Source organism: Chiloscyllium punctatum, chromosome 36 (genome assembly GCF_047496795.1).
Source record: "Chiloscyllium punctatum isolate Juve2018m chromosome 36, sChiPun1.3, whole genome shotgun sequence".
Taxonomy (NCBI): domain Eukaryota; kingdom Metazoa; phylum Chordata; class Chondrichthyes; order Orectolobiformes; family Hemiscylliidae; genus Chiloscyllium; species Chiloscyllium punctatum.
In genome coordinates this window covers 13,323,895-13,337,946 of record NC_092774.1, presented here as the reverse complement: position 1 = coordinate 13,337,946, position 14,052 = coordinate 13,323,895, and the positions used below count along the sequence as shown (strand labels likewise).

The 14,052-nt window shown below is 46.1% G+C and overlaps 1 long non-coding RNA gene across 1 annotated transcript; it reads right to left on the bottom strand.

The window, feature by feature from the left end:
- Nucleotides 1-829: 829 nt before the first annotated feature.
- LOC140460820 (uncharacterized) lies at nt 830-5,839 on the bottom strand. Its single transcript, XR_011954360.1, has 3 exons — nt 5,667-5,839; nt 4,005-4,142; nt 830-1,396 (listed from the first exon to the last, which is right to left on the bottom strand). It is a non-coding gene; the product is annotated as an uncharacterized lncRNA (long non-coding RNA).
- Between the last annotated feature and the right edge of the window lie 8,213 nt (nt 5,840-14,052).

Below are 14,052 nucleotides of genomic sequence, written 5' to 3'. Positions count from 1 at the left end.
AAGCAGGCAGCCTGACACCCCAAACCTCTGGTCCCATTGGGTCCCCAGCAAAACCCCCGACAGAGACAATATGGGGAGAGAAATGCCAGGCCTGGGTATGGGACTGAAATCACAGGGTACGCCCCCTGCTGAGCAGCACAAACTATGGCCTCAAACAGGGTACTCCCTCGATACTCAAACCGAAATGTGGGTGACCCCTGATGGACTACTTTGTGTTCCTTCTTTGCTGCTGCCTTTTTCAATTGATTATGTGCAGTATTGTAGACACATGGCAGAGAAAAGGCAGAGAAAAAGTCGCTGCTTTTTAAACATCTCAAGGTCAAAGTACATACACTCCCCCCGCCAAACCCCCCACACCACCCCCACGTTCTTTACTATTGGTTAGCACCCAGTCGTCCCTTTGTAATTGGATCCTTGGTACAGCTGTAACCAGGAGGATGTGTTGCCTCCTCACTCAGCAATTTCAATCCATACTCTGTCTCCAAGTAAGTTTCTCCCCTCTCATTTGCCGAGCAAGGAGGGTTGGGGCAGTGTAGAGTCAACCACACTGCTGTAGACCTGGAGTCATGTGTAGGCCAGACCGGGTAAAGGATGCAACTTGGCCATCACAGTTTCAATTCCCGTCCAGGTGAACTCGCTGGTGCCTCCGCAGGGCGGAGGAGCAGGTGTAAGCCTTCTTGCACTGACAGCAGGTGAGCGGCCTCTCCCCTGTGTGGACCCGCCGGTGTGTCAGCAGGGCGGAGACCTGGGTAAAGCACTTCCCGCACTCGGGGAAGCTGAAGGGCCTCTCCCCCGTGTGGACCCACCGGTGGGTCAGCAGGTGGGAGGAATTGCTGAAGGCCTTCCCGCACTCGGGGCAGGGGAACGGCCTCTCCCCGGTGTGGCTGCGCCGATGAGAGTCCAGGGTAGATGGGAAACAGAAGCTTTTCCCGCAGTCATCACACTTCCATCGTTTCTCCAAAAGGTGGGATTCCTCGGGTTCCTCCATGGCCGACGCTTCAGTTACACACAAACACGCATACAGCCCCACCCTGCTGTCAATTCCCCTTTCCAGGCTGTATAGCGGTTACATGCTCCACACTCAGTGCGCTGCAACAGTAGGGTCTCTCATCCAGTCCCACTGACACTGAAAACGTACTCAAACAGGAACCAAAAAGCTTTGCTCCTTCTCACAGAATCATAGTTGAAAATTGTTGCGGTCCGAATGCACTGAGTGACTGTCAGACATTGACTCAAAGTGAGGACTGCAGACGCTGGAGAGTCAGAGTCGAAATGTGTGACATTGGAAAAATCACAGCAGGTCAGGCAGCATCCGAGGAACAGGAGAGTCCACGTTTCGGGCATAAGCCCTTCATTTGTTGATTTTGAATCTTCTGACTTCACATTTTCAAATACTCTGCAAAAAGAGATTACAAAAGTCATCACTATCAGTGTAGGGTAGAAATTCAAAACAGGCAATTCTACTTTCTGTGGAATATTCTTTTGTTGTTCCACAAAATTGAAAGTACCATCCCACTCTTCCCTTCCCCTCTGTTCTCACTCCGCTCTAACTAATTCCCCTGAAGGTGCTGATTCAGGATCTTACAGGGGCAGAAAAAGCAAAAACATCAAGACTGACATCTCTCTGAATTTTGGATACCTCCACCTGAAAGTTAATATCTTTCACAACACTGGGATCCTGCTGAGAGTGAGCAGGTCTGATTTTGGGAAGCATAAAAAAAGTGTGTCAATTCAGGGTGAACCTGCAATGCAGCTTCTTGAGGAAGGACCAGACACAAAATGGTTAATGACCCCGGGAAGGTGGGAGCAAAATGAGACATCAAGGCATTAACACCGACACACTTCAGTCAAACCCTTCTGCTCCCAGTCAGGGCAAAACATGCTCTGAAAGTCCAGCCTTCACAACCACACTTCTGCTTTCACTGAAGACAATTAGAGTCACACAGCACGGAAACAGACCCTTTGGCCCAACCTGCCCAGATATCCTAAATTAATCTGGTCACATTTGCCATCACTTGCCCCCTATATGGGCCGGGTGCTGACAGCTGGGACTAAATTGGGTTGGCTCTCTTGTCAGCAAGGACGAGTTGGACCGAAGGGTCTGTTTCTGTGCTGTAAATCTCTATGTCTCCAGTCGCATTTACCATCACTTGGCCCTGACCCATCTGAACCCTTTGTATTCATACACCTATCCAGATGCCTTTTAACTGTTGGAATTGTACCAGCCCCCACCACTTCCTCTGGCAGCTCATTCCATAAAAGCATCACCCTCTTCATGATAAAGTTGCCCCTGAGGTCTCTTTTACATCTCCCCACTGCCCTCACCCTGAACCTATGACCCTCTAGTTTGGGACTCTCCCATCCCAAGGGAAAGACTTTGTCTATTTTCCCTATCCATACCCCTCATGATTTTATAAAAGTCTCAGACTCTGGCGCGATGGGGAAAACAGCTCCACCCCATCCTTCTGTCCCTCCTCACCCGGGTAATTAAGACACATACCTGAGTTTGCAGAGTCTGCTGCCTCCTTGGATTCACTCCAGTTGCCACAAGTGAACAGATTCCCCCCCACACACTCCCAGGACGAAGAATTGCCGAGAGGGAGGGAGTTTCATGCAAACTGACAGGGCCACTTCCGCGTTGTGACGCCTTCAATGGGTCAGGGGTGGGGTAGGGAATGGGAAAAGGGGCGAGAGGAAGGGGTGGGACGTGGCCGGCCGGCTGGCTAGCCTGCACTGCCCTGCACAGTTTGCAGGAATTCCTTCCCTTCACAGAATCCCCACAGTGTGGGAGTAGGCCACTCGGCCTGACGAGTCCATGCCGACCCTCCGAAGGGTAACCCACCCACATCCATTCCCCTTCACCTGTTGGTCTACTCCCTGACTATCACACCCTAACCTGCACATCCCTGGGCACTATGGGTAATTTAGCAGAGCAATTTCCCCCCCTAAACTGGACAAAGTTAAAAATCACAACACCACGTTATAGTCCAACAGGTTTATTTAGAAGCACTAGCTTTTGGAGCACTGTTCCTTCATCAAGTGGCTGTGGAGAATTAAATAATAAGACACAGAATTTATAGAAAAACATGACAGTGTCCTGTCACTGAAATGATCCATTGAACAAACCTGGATTGTTAAGGCTTTCATCATTTCAAATGGGTTGCAGGTGTCATTAATATGCAAATCCCAGAAATCCCTGGAAAGCACCTTATCAAGCGAACTTAAAGTTTTATGACAGAAAGTGACACTTGAGCTCAGCTCTGCAAATGTGCATTCACTCCCGTGAACGTGTGTGTGTGTGTGTGTGTGTGTGTGTGCATGAGAGATCTTGTATGTGCACATCTTGTATATCTCTCTGTCTATTTGAGAACAGGTGCCTTACTTCTGTTGGTGTAAATATTGTTGTAAATCATAGCTGGGTTCTCAGAGTTAGATGTAAGGGAGAGAGAATTCCTCAAGTAGGATAGTATAAGAATCCTGGGAGAGCCCCATTTGTGGTTTACTTTCTCATGAACAAACATTAAACACGAGCACCTCGTCATTTCGAATTTGGTTTCCTTTTTCTTGTGAGATCCCCTGCTGTGATTACACTGTGCCTGGGTGGCTGACAGACTGGGAGATGGTGGGTTGGGGCTTGATTGACTGAATGCTTTATTGTTCCAGAAGGTGAAAAAGGGGACAAAGCTTCAGCAGAAATCCAGCAGAGCTGAGCACAGACCGACATCATACTCCTTGGGGACAGGGAGATCAACAGAGGACAGAGAAACCAGGCCCTAAAACCCGAGCTGACATCAGACTACCATGTGATCAGTGCTTTGATGAGCAGTGCCAACCCTCTACCTTTACCAAGCTTCCCATGAGACAACACCCTCAATATACAGAATCTAATCCTTGCCATCCTAAAGCCATGTCTCTGTAAGGAGTCTCAGACCATAATTATTCACTTCAATGTGTGCAGTTATTTCATTCAATTTTGTTACAATGCAGCACACATTCAGACTCACCGTTTCAGTTTTTGTGATCTTTAGAATCCAGTTTTGATTGCTGGTACATTTACTCTCCTTGTCCCTTTCTCTAATATTCATTTCCCACATCACCTCACTGCTCACCGGCCTTGATTTGGATTGGCCATGCTAAATTGCCTATAATGATGACGGATGTGCAGGTTAGGTGGGTTAGCCGTGGGAAATGCAGGGTTACAGTTACACAGTGATAGAAGCAGGAGAAGGCCATTTGGCCCATCCAACCTGCTCCGCCATTCATTAAGATCATGGCTGATCTATTCATCATCTGAGATCCTCCTCCCTGCATTGTCCCAACTACCTTTAATTCCCCTACCATGCAAAAACCTATCCAACTGTGTCTTGAATATACTTAATGAAGCTGCCTCCACTGCTTCCTGGGGCAGAGAATTCCATAGATTCACTAGACTCCAGGAAAAGCAGTTCCTCCTCATCCCTGTCCTAAATTTACTCCTCCTAATCTTGAGCCTGGTTTCATTCACCAGTAGAAATGACTCAATAGGTAGGGCTTCATCCTCACAGTGCAATTAATTCCACGTTGCACCAAAACCTCGGATTTACTCACTCACTCAGTTGCTGTCTCACAAATGCAAGATTTCATTGTAACTTCTTCTGCTCCCATTCAGGGCAAACATCTTTGAAAGCTCCTCTTAAACTCCAACCTTCACAATCACCCTTCTGCTCTCCCCGAAGATGATTAGAGTCATACAGCACAGAATCAGACCCTTTGTCCATCCACACATCATTCCTGATGAAGTGCTCGGGACCGAAATGTCAACTCTCAAGGTCCTCAGATGCTGCCTGACCTACTGTCTTTTTCTAGCACCACACTTTGCCTCTGATCTCCAGCATCTGCAGTTCTCACTTTCTCCACATCCCAAAGTATCACCATTTAAATAATACACTGTCTTTCTGCTTTTTTTTTCCATAGCAAAGGCTATAAGTTCACATTGAGATACTGCATTTGCCACATGTTTGTAAATTGTGGTCTTCTCTACTTTGGGGTGACTGAGTGTAAACTTGGGGATCGGATTGGTGAGCATCACAGCCGGGTCCGAGAGGCTGACCAGACCTCCCAGTCACCATCGATTTTAATTCCCCTTCCCACTCCCTTTCTGACAAGAACATCATAGGCTTCCTCTATTGCCACAACGAACCAAACTGCAAATTGGGGGAACACCACCCCCATCTTCCACCCGGGCAGCCTACAGCCTACAGGACCCAACATCGAGTTCTCCAATTTCAAATAACCTCCCTTTCCATCCCCCGACTCCCTTCTCAGCCCCGTGCCCCTCACTACCACTCCTTCCTGCCACCAACCTGATTTCTTCCACCCAATGATTAATCAGGCCGGACCCTCTCCCTATCTTCACCTATCCCCACTTTAGCCCCCAGCCCCAGCCATGAAGGGTTACACCCGAAATATCGACTTCTACACCTCTTGATGCTGCCTGATTTGCTGTGTCCTTCCAGCCTCCTGTCTGTCTATTTTGCCAATTGAGACACAGACCTCGATCACTTTTCCATAGTCCGTCCAATCCCGGGGTTAAATCCCTTTCCTTTCAGTTGGTGTAAGTCAACAATTGAACTCCGGAAAGAAGTAGAAATGGCAAAGGGGGCGAGAAAAGAGAGTGCCGTACTCACAGATCTGAGACAGAGGAAGGAATTTGCGGTCTGAGTGAAGCTCAATGTTGATTCAGAAAGAGAGGAGCAGGAGGAGCAGCTTCAGAAACTCATGGTCCAACTTCCGCATTCAGACAATGGGGTGGCTCTGATTGGCAGGAGGACCAGTTTTGTTCTGGTCCTCCACGGTTCCCTATTGGGCCATCAAAGGAAGGTCGCGCGACTTTTTTTGCGGAAAGCAATGAGCATGCCCAGAGTTTTGCTGACACCAGTGGGCATGTGCACTGCGTTGATGACACCGGAAAACATGCGCAGTATGCTCACTGGGGGATGGTGGGGTTTCTTGGAGAAAGTGAGGACTGCAGACGCTGGAGACCAGAGTTGAAAATTCTAGCATAAAGTTCCTGAAGAAGGGCTGATGCGCGAAACGTCGATTCTCCTGCTCCTCGGATGCTGCCTGGCCTGCTGTGTTTTTCCAGCACTACACTTTTCAATGCTGGTGTTTCTGTCAGATGTTAAGAGTCCAAATGCCAACAGGAAAAAAAAGGGTAGAACCACAATTTGTTTTTCCTTGTGATTCGACATTGTATTACTTTTGCATTCTGTCTGGCTGCTCAACTTTTGTATGTCTTTTCCCCAGCTTTTCCCCGAGTCCAGAACTGAAGGGCATGGGTTTAGGGTGAGGGGGGAAAGGTTTCTGAGGGGCAACCTTTTTGCACAGACGCTGGTGTGTGTCAGCCAGAGGGAGTGATGGAGGCTAGTACGATGATAATATTTAAAATGCATCTGGATGGGGATATAAATAGGACAGATTCAGAGGGATAAGGAGCCAAATACTGGCAAATGGGTCACTAGATTAATTTAGGATATCTGGTCGGCATAGACCGAAGGGTATGTTTCTGTGCTCTGTGATACTATTTCGAGATAGTTGGAACCAACTTCACAAAACGAGGACTAGGCCATTCACCCCTTACATTCAAGATCAGAGTGGTGTTGGAAATGACAGACACACAAGATGGTCACTGAGCCATCAGTTGGCCAACTTGACACACGAGATGGTCACTGGATCACAATATGGAGAGAAACAGCAGAGCAGATACAGACACTGCCTGGGGCCACCAGAATGTTAGCACAATGGACTCACAACCCAGGTGATTAGTTTAAGGCGGGTGGGGGAGGGAATATTCATGAGTAATGAACACTGCCCACGGAAGTGTCTGGGTCCAGCCAACACCTCTTATAGAAGTGCCAACAGCATGATACAGACTCAATACCAAATGCTAATAGCCAGGGCTGCAGGAATCCTCCTTCTCAGGGAGAGCAATTAGCGCCCATTACAACAACAATGGATTTCCATGGAGACATTGAAATGGACAATGTCTGCACTGAAACTGACAACACTGTGTGGAAATTAACAAAGGTTGTGTGGGAACTGACAATGATTGTATCAACTATCAACGATTCTGCAAGGATTACCATAAACAAATCATGTTACAAAGACAATAATCTCATCCCTGACCGATTGTATCACAAAATGTATAAAAGTTTCTTGACGTGTGCTCCGGGTCGAGAGAAGTCTCGGAGCTGACACTGTGCTGTTGGTGTCTTTCTCTCCCTGGAGCCCCGGTATTTCCTTGTGCAATAAACTCTGTCATTGAACCCCAATTCTGACTCCGAGCCTGGTGTATTTCAGTGGAGAGAGAATGGGGCGGGTGGCAGATGGTGGGGGGAGGGGAGAGAGAGAGAGAATGGATGGTGGGGGCTGGAAGAATGGACATGGGACAGAGGGTGGGGTGAGAGAGAATAGATGGGTGTAGAAGGTGGGGAGACGGACTGGACAGGGCCGGGGTAGAAATGGACAGGGAGCGCTGGAGTGGCGGGGGCTAATGGACAGGGGGCGCTGTGTGTGGCCAAGATCAAAAAGGTTGATGACAGTCAACACTTATCAGATGGTTTCCCGAACAGAAAACCTTGCACTGGAGACTCCCAGAAGAGGGGTGTTTCATCTGTATCCCTTCAATTAGTTTTGAAATATTGTTGTGTATCTGAATTGTTCAGGGATACCTGGGACAGAGAGAGATGGCTTTGGTTGTTGGAGGTCAGTCATCTCAGTTCCAGGACGTCTCTGCAGGAATTCATAGGGTCGTGTCTTCTGAGGCTCAACCATCTTCATCAGTGACCTTTCTCCATCATAAGGTCAGAGGTGGTGATATTCACCAATAATTGCACAATGTTCGGCACGATTCACAACTCCTCACAAACTGAAGCAGTTCAGTTTGAAATGCAACAAGATCTTAACAATATCCAATGGGCTGATGAATGGCAAGTAACATGTATGCCATGCCAATGACAAACAATGACTCATCCCCAAAAGAGATAATCTGACCACTGCCCTGTGATATTCAACAGTGTTACTGTCACTAAACACCCCACTATCAACATCCTTGGGGTTTACCATTGACCAGAAACTCAACTAGACTAATCACAGACACAATGGCAACAAGAGCAGTCAACAGGTCAGGAATACTGTGACTCCCCAAACCCTGTCCATCTTCGACAAATCACAAGTCAGCAGTGTAATGGAATACTCTCCCACCAGCTTGGATGGGTGCAGCTTCAACAGCATCCAAAAAGCTTGATACCATCCAGGACAAAGTCGCCTGCTTGATTGGCACCATCTCCACATACATCCACTCCCTCTGTCCCACTGTTCAGAAGCAGGAATGTGTACGATCTACAAGATGCAACACAGAAATTCTCCAAATATCCTTAGAAAATACCTTCCAAACCAACAACCACTACCTCTAGAACGACCAGGGCAAAAGATACTTGGGAACACAACCTCTTGCAAGTACCCCTCCAATCCACTCACCATCTTGACTTGGAAACACATTGCTGTTCCTTCAGTGTTGCTGGGTCTAAATCCTGGAATTCTCTCCCTCAGGACATTGTGGGTCACCGTACAGCGTGTGGACCACAGAAGGTCACCACCACCTTCTCAAGGGGAACTAAATGCTGGCCAGCCAGCGATGCACATGTACCACGAGTAACTTTTAATAAATGATTGAAACGGAGGGTTGGAACCTGCAAACTAAAAAAAAATCGGCGTTCAGGTGGAACAGACGTCGGGCTTTGATTCGGTCCGTATTTGAGGACAGATAAAGAGCGATATACTGACACTGAACTGGAAATAGAGTTAAACACCTGTAGTGTTTCACTCAGTCTATCAACTGAAAATCGCTTAAAGATTAGCTCTTGATGTGTTCATCATTAACACATAAAAAAGGACGGTTAAGAAGGCATATGCGACACTGGCTTTCATGTCATTAATGGCTGATGTAGTACCCACAATCCCATGCGATCCAGACACCGCTCTATTGGCCGTGAGCAGTGTTCATAGTGCGCATGTGTGAGATCGGCATGGAACCCCGCCCCTAGTCGTTCGGGTGGACGGGGAGACCAATCTTTGGGAAATCCTGGAGGACCAGAAGGAGTCTGGTCCTCCTGCCAATCAGAGTCCCCTCCGCCACTGTCTGAATGCGGAATTATGGTCTGAGACTCCTCACAGAGACATGGCTTCAGGATGGCAAGGATTGGATCCTGAATATTGAGGTGTAGTCAGATGGGAAGCGAGATAAAGGCAGAGAGTTGGCACTGCTAATCAAAGCACTGATCACAGGGTAGTCTGGTGTCAGCTCGGATTTCAGGGCCTGATTTCTCTGTCCTCTGATCTCCCTGTTCCCACAGAGTAAGATGTCGGTCTGTTCTCACCTTTGCTGGACTTCTGCTGAAGCTTTCACGCCTCTTTTACAGCTTCCAGAACAAGAAAACATTCAGTCAATCGAAAGCCAACCCACAATCTCAGCCTGTCACCTTTCCAGAGACAGAGGGTAGTCACAGGGAATCAAACAAGAAAAATGAAACAAAATCAGAAATAAATAAATGCCTAATGTTTGTTCATTAGGAAGTAAACCAGAAATAGGGCTGTCCCAGGATTCTGATAGTACCGTACTTGAGGAATTCTCTCTCCCTTCGATGTAACTATTAGTACTGTTGGAGCAAAGTAACTCGTGTGTCAAATCGTTTAAAGTAAAGTAGTCAGGAGAGGAGACCTTGAGCAATTAACTAGCTTTATTCGTTGCCATGGGGAATACCTCTTAGTTTTAAATAAAGTCTGATGTTTTCCAATAAAAGACAGAATGTTACAAGTTTTATGTAAAACACAAGCCCTACTCTCCATTAATTATACAACTGAGGGGCAGTCGTAAGGTTCACATACATTGTCCAGACCTACATTTCTTCATGTCTACAAAACTGAATGTTATCTTATACTGCAGGTTCAGCTCGGCTGTAATTACTGATAAGGGACAGAGAGAACCAATCCATCATTCTATGAAGCAGCACAGTCCAATGGCCTGAGGAGCAGAGACAGCCTGCAGCTGTAAGGTCAGGCTATCAAAACAGAATTCCTTAGCCAGGGCTCAGACAGCATTCTGTTAACAGGCTACATTTTACTGCAAACATTGCTTTGTGACAATATGGCTTCCATGCAGTTTTGTCAATTTTGATCACATTCTCCCACAATCCCTCCTTTTTTATTAAAAAGAGTTTGGGGGTGTCAGCAAAAGGGGGATTATACCCAGAGCCAGGGGGATTGTCAGGGGTTGGTGCCTGGAGATCGGACTGATAGTCCTCGGATTCAGTAAGGACAGGAGCAGGAGGCGCCAGGGATTGGGAATCATCAGCAGGGGTTTCATCGGGAATGGGAAATCTTGGCATCTGGGAGATCGCTGGAGAGGAGGGCCGCAACAGTGAACTGAGCCGAGCACAGGATTGTCTGCGGGGTGACTTTGATTTCCAGTCAAGCAGTTCCAAAGGCAGGGGGAAAGAAAGCTGCAAGTTGCTCAAACACCATAAGGGCTCGGGATGGATGGGGATATGGGCACATACCTAGCAGCTAGAGTGGTTGACCTTCTGTGCATAAAAAAAGTTTTAAACTGTAATTCCTGTTTATTAGAGGTTATCAGGCCCAATCAAACATAGTTAGTGAAAGAAAGATAAGGAAGAGTGCAGTGAAAGGCAGAATGATCAGGCTGAACCATTCACGATGAAGACTGAAGATGTGTCTCTGACGGGGGTCTTCTGGTGTTCCTCCAGGAGGTGGCGCTCGTTTTCATTGTGTTGTGTGTGTGTCCATGCGGCCTCCCCATGACCTTGACTGTTGACCGGGGAACCCCAGCAGGGACTAGGAACGGGCCTTTCCATCTCAGCCCCAATATGCCCCGGTCCTAATGCTGAGGCTTGGCCTTCCCGTGAATGTAAACTCTGAAGAGTTTTGGTTCACTGATGCAATTATTTCCCACTTGTCCAACACGAGAGTGTCCGCTGTTTCAGCCATTGGGATGGTTTTGATTCATCTACTAAATACATCTACTCTTATTAGACAATATTCATAACAATGTACGTGAGGTGATTCTATAAAAGCAAGTTGTAGACAGGGAAAAAGGCTGACCAGGCAAGGAGGTGGTTAACAAACACACTCTCTCTGCCTGCACCCCTCTCTCTCTCTGTGTAACACTCTTCAACTTTCTACATGTCTCAGTTTGTCAGCTTTGATTATTCCTTCCTTCCAAGGGTAATGAGGCACTCACATTCCAGAACAGCCCAAGTTAGGGAGTTGAGCCTCATAAATCCTGACACATTGCTGCTTAGCCAAGTGTGCAAACTCTCAATCCCTCTCAGCTGTTCCATTTGTAAATTGAACACTATTTCCAAAGCAAGTTGTTCATGTCTCTGCATGAGTCCACAACTCGGGGGAAGTACAACGGAGTCTTTCATAGTTGCCCCAATGTGTCCTGTATGTCGAATTCATTCAAGTCAGGACATCCTGAAGTGAGCGATTATACTTACTGCAGATTTCTACTCACCAATTAAAAGTAATGTTGGGCATTCGAACAGATCGGGGGCATCTTGAAGGATGGCACGGACCTCAGTGTGGGTCTAGGGCTTATCAAATAGGGTTTCACCTCTCAAAGCCCTGGGGCAAGCAAATTCATTATTACTAACTTTGTAAAGCACAAGTGCTCTCAGCAACATTACGTCCAGACGCTAGGACCCTGTTGAGTTCTCTCACTAGTATCTTGTGGCTGATTAGGGAGAATTGTATCAACATTTCTAACAGCATTTTTGTCCCTGGCCAGCTTTCCTCTTTATTTTGGACACAACAAAAACAGCAACCACCCTCTATATTTCATCTCTCAAAGGATATCGGCCGGTGACCTGAGAGGACCAGGGTATCTCCTGCCTGACTCGCCAACTGTGGGGATGGAAATAAAGTCCCATGTCAGAAAAGAATTTGTTTATCAGGAAGCAGTAAAGCTGCAAGGCCAACCGTCTCCGCTGAGCCTGGGAAACACAAGCTTTAGCAAGCAGGCACTAAGCTGAGATTCAAAATGGTTTCCAGGCTTTAATATGTGACAAATTGGCTGACCCAAATCTAATAATTCTCCCACATCATCGCAGGGAATTAAACAAGAGAAATGAAACAAAATGAGAAATAAACACATGTTTGTGTTTACTGTATGTTTATGAGGAAGAAAACCAGAAGGAGGGATCTCACAGGTTTGTCCTCATGCCCAACTTGAGGAATTCTCTCTCTCACTTACATTTAACTATTCGTTTGCAGCTTGGATTTACATCACTAGAAATAAAGCATCTGTTATCAAATACGCATAGAGATAGACAGCACTGATGTAGACTTTTTCTCTCCCTCATGCACATACGCACACATAGAAGTCCATGCCAGTGAATGTGTATCTGTAGAATTATATTTGCTCAAAAAATGCAAAATCTGCAGGCACTCAATACGTGCAATATTTTGTGAATTCCACTTTGGAAATAGAATCAGTCTGACCCAAGATCGGGACACAGAAGACTCTGACCTCACACCTTTATTGCATTGTGAGCTGAGATGTCACATTTTGCTATGAAACTGTTAGAAACGAAAATCGCTTCTTAATAATCGCTCTAGACAAATTCAGGAAAACAAAGTTTTTTTAGCAAGTCTGCAGAGTTGGGCACCCTTCTGAGTAAAAGGCGCGCTGAGGCTTACAAAGTTTCTCATTATATACAGCACAAGTCCCTCCCCTCCTTGGTTCTAATGAGCCATGAGGTTCACATTCTTAAAAACATCATTATTCTCCAATTCGCACCCTTATCACAAAGTCTGCAACAAATGTCTCCAGACCGTCCCCTTCCTGGCTCTTAACGAGCCATGAGGTTCACATTCTTAAACCGTCATTATTCTCCAACTTGCATCCTTATCACAAAGTCTGCAATAAATGTCTCCAATGTTCCTAGAGGTGTTGTCTTTCTCCCCCTGTAGTCTTATCAGTCAAAGACTTATTCTTTGTCTGTGCTATCTTATCAATCTGAGCAAATATAAGCGGTCTTATCAATCTGAGCAAATATAAGCGGTCTTATCAATCTGTAGCAGATGTCTCTCGAGTCGTTTCCCTGTCCTGCAGTCTTTAACAGTCAAGGACTCATCCTTCCCTGCCTGTGTTTATGGTTTCATCAATCAAGGGCCTGTTTGTTTTTACTCTGCTCACAAACTGCATGCACAATTTTAAACTATTCTACTTTTTAGTATACAAAATGTTTTAGAAAAGAAGCAAAAGTTTTGTCTTTTATTATAGATCAGTCTGTGGTCTAGGCACATCTTAAAGTTTGAACCGAAATTACCTCTCACACTTATCTTGGTCAGGCACATCGTAAAAAGAGAAAGGGTGGAATTGTGAGAGGCAATTTCGGTTCAAACAATTAAGATGTGCCTGAACCAACAGGCTGCTCTATCATAAAAGACAAGACTTTTGCTTCTTTTCTAAAACATTTTGTATACTCAAAAGTAGGATAATTTAAATTGTGCAAATGCTGACATTTTGTGAGCAGAGTAACTTCTTTTCTAAAACATTTTGTATACTCAAAAGTAGGATAATTTAAATTGTGCAAATGCTGACATTTTGTGAGCAGAGTAAAAACAAGTCCTTGATTGATGAAACCATTAACACAGACAGGGAAGAATGAGTCCTTGACTGATAAGACTGCAGGATAGAAAAACGACTCGAGAGACATCTGCTACAGATTGACACAGAGACATCTGCTACAGATTGATAAGACCGCTAGCACAGACAGAGAAGAATAAGTCTTTGACTGATAAGACTACAGGGTAAAAAAACAACAACTCTGGAGACATTTGTTGCAGACTTTGTGATAAGGGTGCAAATTGGAGAATAATGACGGTTTAAGAATGTGAACCTCGTGGCTGGTTAGAGCCAAGGAGGGGAGGGACTTGTGCTGTATATAATGAGAAACTTTGTAAGCCTCGGGGCGCCTTTTTCTCAGAAGG